This window comes from Schistocerca serialis, unplaced genomic scaffold, assembly GCF_023864345.2.
Source record: "Schistocerca serialis cubense isolate TAMUIC-IGC-003099 unplaced genomic scaffold, iqSchSeri2.2 HiC_scaffold_133, whole genome shotgun sequence".
NCBI lineage: Eukaryota > Metazoa > Arthropoda > Insecta > Orthoptera > Acrididae > Schistocerca > Schistocerca serialis.
In genome coordinates, this window is record NW_026047547.1 from 97,501 (window position 1) to 105,000 (window position 7,500).

Consider the following 7,500-nt stretch of genomic DNA (forward strand, 5'->3'; position numbering starts at 1 on the left):
AGGCCGGCACCCAGCGGGTCGCGACGTCCTACTAGGGGAGAAGTGCGGCCCACCGCACACCGGAACGGCCCCACCCCGCGGCGAGTGGAAAGGCAACCGGACACGACCCCGCCGCGGATTGCTCCGCGCGGGCGGCCGGCCCCATCTGCCGAGGGCGGAGGCCAGTGGCCGGATGGGCGTGAATCTCACCCGTTCGACCTTTCGGACTTCTCACGTTTACCCCAGAACGGTTTCACGTACTTTTGAACTCTCTCTTCAAAGTTCTTTTCAACTTTCCCTCACGGTACTTGTTCGCTATCGGTCTCGTGGTCATATTTAGTCTCAGATGGAGTTTACCACCCACTTGGAGCTGCACTCTCAAGCAACCCGACTCGAAGGAGAGGTCCCGCCGACGCTCGCACCGGCCGCTACGGGCCTGGCACCCTCTACGGGCCGTGGCCTCATTCAAGTTGGACTTGGGCTCGGCGCGAGGCGTCGGGGTAGTGGACCCTCCCAAACACCACATGCCACGACAGGCGGCCGCCTGCGGGGTTCGGTGCTGGACTCTTCCCTGTTCGCTCGCCGCTACTGGGGGAATCCTTGTTAGTTTCTTTTCCTCCGCTTAGTAATATGCTTAAATTCAGCGGGTAGTCTCGCCTGCTCTGAGGTCGTTGTACGAGGTGTCGCACGCCACGCCGCCAGCCGGCTGTGCACGCTACCGAGTAAGTACCGGTATGCGAACCGCCAGGCGACGGGCGCGCATCGCACGTTTAAGGAGACGCGGCCGGCCCCACAGGCGGCCACGACACTCCCAGGTCAGCGAAGCGGGGCAAACGCCGCGCGCTTCAGTATACGTAGCCGACCCTCAGCCAGACGTGGCCCGGGAACGGAATCCATGGACCGCAATGTGCGTTCGAAACGTCGATGTTCATGTGTCCTGCAGTTCACATGTCGACGCGCAATTTGCTGCGTTCTTCATCGACCCACGAGCCGAGTGATCCACCGTCCTGGGTGATCTTTTCATAGTTTCCACCATCTCTTTCGAGACAGTTGCATAGGCGGGACTGAGGCGTGTGGCGGCCCTGTTCCAGCGTTCAGTGTCCAACGGCCTCACGGCCGATGGGCGTCGTACGGCTCCACACCGGAGCGGACAGGCAGTCGGGCGAAAGTCATTCAAAACCGGCGCCAGGCGCCAGGTGCCGCAGGCCAGCCGCTCCAGCGCTTCAGCGCTCGTACCACACAACATTGCCGTTAGTTTTGAGACGAACGCGTGGTTCCGCACGCGGCGCACGGCTACTGCGAGCCGTACAGGTAGCTGCGTGTTGCGCGACACGACACGCACATCGAAAGACATGCAGTCTAGTCGGTAATGATCCTTCCGCAGGTTCACCTACGGAAACCTTGTTACGACTTTTACTTCCTCTAAATGATCAAGTTTGGTCATCTTTCCGGTAGCATCGGCAACGACAGAGTCAATGCCGCGTACCAGTCCGAAGACCTCACTAAATCATTCAATCGGTAGTAGCGACGGGCGGTGTGTACAAAGGGCAGGGACGTAATCAACGCGAGCTTATGACTCGCGCTTACTGGGAATTCCTCGTTCATGGGGAACAATTGCAAGCCCCAATCCCTAGCACGAAGGAGGTTCAGCGGGTTACCCCGACCTTTCGGCCTAGGAAGACACGCTGATTCCTTCAGTGTAGCGCGCGTGCGGCCCAGAACATCTAAGGGCATCACAGACCTGTTATTGCTCAATCTCGTGCGGCTAGAAGCCGCCTGTCCCTCTAAGAAGAAAAGTAATCGCTGACAGCACGAAGGATGTCACGCGACTAGTTAGCAGGCTAGAGTCTCGTTCGTTATCGGAATTAACCAGACAAATCGCTCCACCAACTAAGAACGGCCATGCACCACCACCCACCGAATCAAGAAAGAGCTATCAATCTGTCAATCCTTCCGGTGTCCGGGCCTGGTGAGGTTTCCCATGTTGAGTCAAATTAAGCCGCAGGCTCCACTCCTGGTGGTGCCCTTCCGTCAATTCCTTTAAGTTTCAGCTTTGCAACCATACTTCCCCCGGAACCCAAAAGCTTTGGTTTCCCGGAGGCTGCCCGCCGAGTCATCGGAGGAACTGCGGCGGATCGCTGGCTGGCATCGTTTATGGTTAGAACTAGGGCGGTATCTGATCGCCTTCGAACCTCTAACTTTCGTTCTTGATTAATGAAAACATACTTGGCAAATGCTTTCGCTTCTGTTCGTCTTGCGACGATCCAAGAATTTCACCTCTAACGTCGCAATACGAATGCCCCCGCCTGTCCCTATTAATCATTACCTCGGGTTCCGAAAACCAACAAAATAGAACCGAGGTCCTATTCCATTATTCCATGCACACAGTATTCAGGCGGGCTTGCCTGCTTTAAGCACTCTAATTTGTTCAAAGTAAACGTGCCGGCCCACCGAGACACTCAATAAAGAGCACCCTGGTAGGATTTCAACGGGGTCCGCCTCGGGACGCACGAGCACGCACGAGGCGGTCGCACGCCTTCGGCTCGCCCCACCGGCAGGACGTCCCACGATACATGCCAGTTACACACCGACGGGCGGTGAACCAACAGCGTGGGACACAAATCCAACTACGAGCTTTTTAACCGCAACAACTTTAATATACGCTATTGGAGCTGGAATTACCGCGGCTGCTGGCACCAGACTTGCCCTCCAATAGATACTCGTTAAAGGATTTAAAGTGTACTCATTCCGATTACGGGGCCTCGGATGAGTCCCGTATCGTTATTTTTCGTCACTACCTCCCCGTGCCGGGAGTGGGTAATTTGCGCGCCTGCTGCCTTCCTTGGATGTGGTAGCCGTTTCTCAGGCTCCCTCTCCGGAATCGAACCCTGATTCCCCGTTACCCGTTACAACCATGGTAGGCGCAGAACCTACCATCGACAGTTGATAAGGCAGACATTTGAAAGATGCGTCGCCGGTACGAGGACCGTGCGATCAGCCCAAAGTTATTCAGAGTCACCAAGGCAAACGGACCGGACGAGCCGACCGATTGGTTTTGATCTAATAAAAGCGTCCCTTCCATCTCTGGTCGGGACTCTGTTTGCATGTATTAGCTCTAGAATTACCACAGTTATCCAAGTAACGTGGGTACGATCTAAGGAACCATAACTGATTTAATGAGCCATTCGCGGTTTCACCTTAATGCGGCTTGTACTGAGACATGCATGGCTTAATCTTTGAGACAAGCATATGACTACTGGCAGGATCAACCAGGGAGCTGCGTCAACTAGAGCTGAGCAGCCGGCCGCCCGGGAGTGTGTCCCGGGGGCCCGCGCGAACACGCAAGCGTCCGCTCAATTATTCTGCAAACAGGAGGAGGCTGAGCTCCCCTGCACAACACACCTCGAAACCCTCTCAGGTCCCGGCGGCGCGCAGCGCCGTCCTAAGTACTTGGTCGGGTTCGAGAGAGGCGCAATCGCCCGGAGTTAGGCGAGTAGACGCTTTAGGTGCGACCACCCGTGCTCCCAACTGAGCTTGCCGCTGCCGACAGAGGCCCGGGAGCGTGCTGTCGTGGCATTGCCGGCGGGAGACAACACGCGCCACCTACGGTGACCGGCAGCTCCAACGCCAGCGCCACAGAAGGACAAAAGCCCCACTTGGGTGCCGAAGCGAACTCTCCCAGCACAGCGCACGCGCCAACACGTCCGCACAGCTGCGATACAAACCACCTGCGAGAACCGCTGGGGCGACCGAGCAGCAGACGGCGTCGCGGCGCCGAGCGCCGGGCGGCGGCGCATCCTCAGCGCACACAGTCCTCAATCGGACCAGCACACTGCAGATGGCCACCGCGCTTCGCACCGGGCCCGCGAGGACCTACTTTGGCCGCAAGGCGCCGCGAGCAGGGGGCGCCGGCGCGCAGCTGCGCCGCCTGCCGCGTCCGTCGGCCGGCGCGCCTGCCACTGGCCGCCCCCACCAGCCGGCTGTAGCGCGTGCGCCCACGCACCGCGCTGCCAGCACGCCGGGCGGCCCCCCCTCACCGGCCGGGGACGGTCCCACCCAGCCACCGCCGCGTATCGCCTCACACCCAGATCCCCTTTCACGTTCGTGGGCATGGTGGGTCCCCTTTCACGTTCGTGGGCATGGTGGGTATCCATGAAACAACCGGTTAATAGCTCGACCGATCGTCGCCAACACTGATTCACCTCTAGCGAGAACAACCGCACCACAACGGGTTACCAGTTGTTCATTTGCGTAACGTCACCAGCAAACGTAGACGTCCATCGCCATTTGCAACGAGTATTGCATGCCTGTGTCAGGTGTCACAACACACTACGTCTGCCCACATAGACGCAACAACATGTGCACGCCTAGAGAACACGTGGAAGGTAGCCCCCGTACGTATGCGGTGTCCATTGCGCGAACGACTGTCAGCCGGCCTCTGCAGCATGTCGCAGATGTGGAACGCGGTGCAACATGCTATCACAGTGTGTGAGAAGAGACGACTACGTCCGAATACACGCTCCACTACATCAACAGACTGCTCATGCTGATCGCCATCCAGGGCGTCCGTTCCTCCCACACGTCTGAATGGCGTACCACACTGCAATCCAGCTCCTAAAGGGAGACGACACGTAGCTGCGTCCACAATATTTGGACTGTATGGTCCGCCGTTGCTAGGCGCAGTCGTCGTACGGTCACACATGTGCCACGATGTATCATTCAGTACATACGGACCAATGTGCAGCACAGTTTGTGGGTTTTGCGTACATCCGCGGACAGGTGACAGGCCGTACCACAACGTAGGCTGAGTACGTCGGCATGCGAAGGGCATTGAACATGCAAACTTCTCAACGACCAGCTTGCGAAGGCAGGGGGGAAGGGGGGGGGCATGTACGTCCTGCTGCTATCCACATTACAGTGTATAGCAGGAGCATGTGGAAAGTCAGCAACACTTGCAAGGTGTTTAACATGACGCGATACACAGGGGACCGGGCAGTGCGAATAGCGAACTATATTGCGAGGGTTGCGGTTAGGCAACACTACACTAATTTAACGAGTTGCATAACAATTACAGAGCAGGTTCAGCGACAACGTGCGTCAGGTTAAGGCGCAATATAGGTTAGGTTGAGGCGCAATATGGGTTACGTTAAGGCACAAATTAGGTTACGTTAAGGCACAAATTAGGTTACGTTAAGGCACAAATTGGGTTACGTTAAGGCACAAATTGGGTTACGTTAAGGCACAAATTGGGTTACGTTAAGGCACAACATGGGTTACGTTAAGGCACAACATGGGTTACGTTAAGGCACAACATGGGTTACGTTAAGGCACAACATGGGTTACGTTAAGGCACAACATGGGTTACGTTAAGGCACAACATGGGTTACGTTAAGGCACAACATGGGTTACGTTAAGGCACAACATGGGTTACGTTAAGGCACAACATGGGTTACGTTAAGGCACAACATGGGTTACGTTAAGGCACAACATGGGTTAGGTTAAGGCACAACATGGGTTAGGTTAAGGCACAACATGGGTTAGGTTAAGGCACAACATGGGTTAGGTTAAGGCACAACGTAAGTTAGGTTAAGGCACAACGTAAGTTAGGTTAAGGCACAACGTAAGTTAGGTTAAGGCACAACGTAGGTTAGGTTAAGGCACAACGTAGGTTAGGTTAAGGCACAACGTAGGTTAGGTTAAGGCACAACGTAGGTTAGGTTAAGGCACAACGTAGGTTAGGTTAAGGCACAACGTAGGTTAGGTTAAGGCACAACGTAGGTTAGGTTAAGGCACAACGTAGGTTAGGTTAAGGCACAACGTAGGTTAGGTTAAGGCACAACGTAGGTTAGGTTAAGGCACAACGTAGGTTAGGTTAAGGCACAACGTAGGTTAGGTTAAGGCACAACGTAGGTTAGGTTAAGGCACAACGTAGGTTAGGTTAAGGCACAATGTAGGTTAGGTTAAGGCACAACGTAGGTTAGGTTAAGGCACAACGTAGGTTAGGTTAAGGCACAACGTAGGTTAGGTTAAGGCACAACGTAGGTTAGGTTAAGGCACAACGTAGGTTAGGTTAAGGCACAACGTAGGTTAGGTTAAGGCACAACGTAGGTTAGGTTAAGGCACAACGTAGGTTAGGTTAAGGCACAACGTAGGTTAGGTTAAGGCACAACGTAGGTTAGGTTAAGGCACAACGTAGGTTAGGTTAAGGCACAACGTAGGTTAGGTTAAGGCACAACGTAGGTTAGGTTAAGGCACAACGTAGGTTAGGTTAAGGCACAACGTAGGTTAGGTTAAGGCACAACGTAGGTTAGGTTAAGGCACAACGTAGGTTAGGTTAAGGTACAACATAGGTTAGGTTAAGGTACAACATAGGTTAGGTTAAGGTACAACGTAGGTTAGGTTAAGGCGCAATGTCGGTTAGGTTAAGGTACGATATAGCTTAGGTTAAGGTACACATTGTTGTAGGGAAAGGTGTATTTGGGGGGGGGGGGCGGCGGCAGGTTCGTTGATAGTGATTATCGTAAGTGCATGCCTGCGGGATCATCCGATTTGTCACGTCAGGATGCACTTGTGGCTCATGACAGGCGGCGCTCCGATTCCAAGGTTGTGGCAGATCTGTGTCTTTCATTCCTGCCATTGTTTGTGTACTGTGACAGGAGGCAGTATGGTGATGTTGGGTGCACCCCTGTGTAGGACATGTGTGGGTGTTCGTGGCTTAGCTGAGCAATGGCGGATGTCGGAAGGGTGGGATATTCTGTTTTCTGGGTGGACCTCCCGGTCTGGTTATGATAGTGTGGATTGTGTAATGTGGCGGAGAGGATGCACCGGATGTTCTTCCATGCTGGTGGTTAGATATTGTGTGTGTGCCTGTTAGAGGCAGAGAGTAGTGTGTGATAGTGTCTGGCTGACGTGTGGTTCTCATTGTGTGCAGAGTCTTTCAGCATGTATAGGGACGGTTGTATATATTATCTGTATTCTGATGGCTCTGCATTTATTACTAATCAGTGCCGTGTATACGGTTACTCTGGTTCCAGTCGAAACTGTTCTATCTCTGTACATTAGTGACACTGCGGCTCCACTATGTTGCTGCCCCTGTCGGCCGTTTCCCCCAGTGTATGGCTAGTGATTATCAGCAATCAGTCTATTAGTCAATACCGGTAGTGTGACGACTTCAAATGTCCGGGATGGGGGAAGCTAAACCCTTCCCGTGGGTCAGGGCCTAGAAAGACTCTTCCCACGCAGGAGGCTCGGACTGTCGTTACTCTTCCGAGAAATATATTTGCCCAGCGTTTTTTGCGACTGCGAGTGCAACGCCAGGAGGCTCCGACTGTCGTTACTGTTCCGAGATATATATTTGCCCAACGTTTTTTGCGACTGCGAGTGCAACGCCCACGGGTACCGACATGGATGGGGCGCTTCCTAGCTGATCGCTCGGCATGGGAATCAGTACAGTGAGCAATGCGATCGCGTCTGTAGCTTGTACGTGGTACAGCTCGCAGCTCATGTATAGGGACAGCGGGA

The 7,500-nt window shown here is 54.4% G+C and overlaps 2 non-coding genes and 1 pseudogene across 2 annotated transcripts; all 3 read right to left on the reverse strand.

The window, feature by feature from the left end:
• Window positions 1–650, reverse strand: part of LOC126439629 (large subunit ribosomal RNA) — a 2,980-nt pseudogene extending 2,330 nt beyond the window's left edge.
• Window positions 651–838: 188 nt separating this feature from the next.
• LOC126439606 (5.8S ribosomal RNA) lies at window positions 839–993 on the reverse strand. The gene has a single exon (XR_007581265.1). It is a non-coding gene; the product is annotated as a 5.8S ribosomal RNA (ribosomal RNA).
• Window positions 994–1,346: 353 nt separating this feature from the next.
• On the reverse strand, window positions 1,347–3,255 carry LOC126439678 (small subunit ribosomal RNA). Its single transcript, XR_007581312.1, has one exon. It is a non-coding gene; the product is annotated as a small subunit ribosomal RNA (ribosomal RNA).
• Window positions 3,256–7,500: the final 4,245 nt, after the last annotated feature.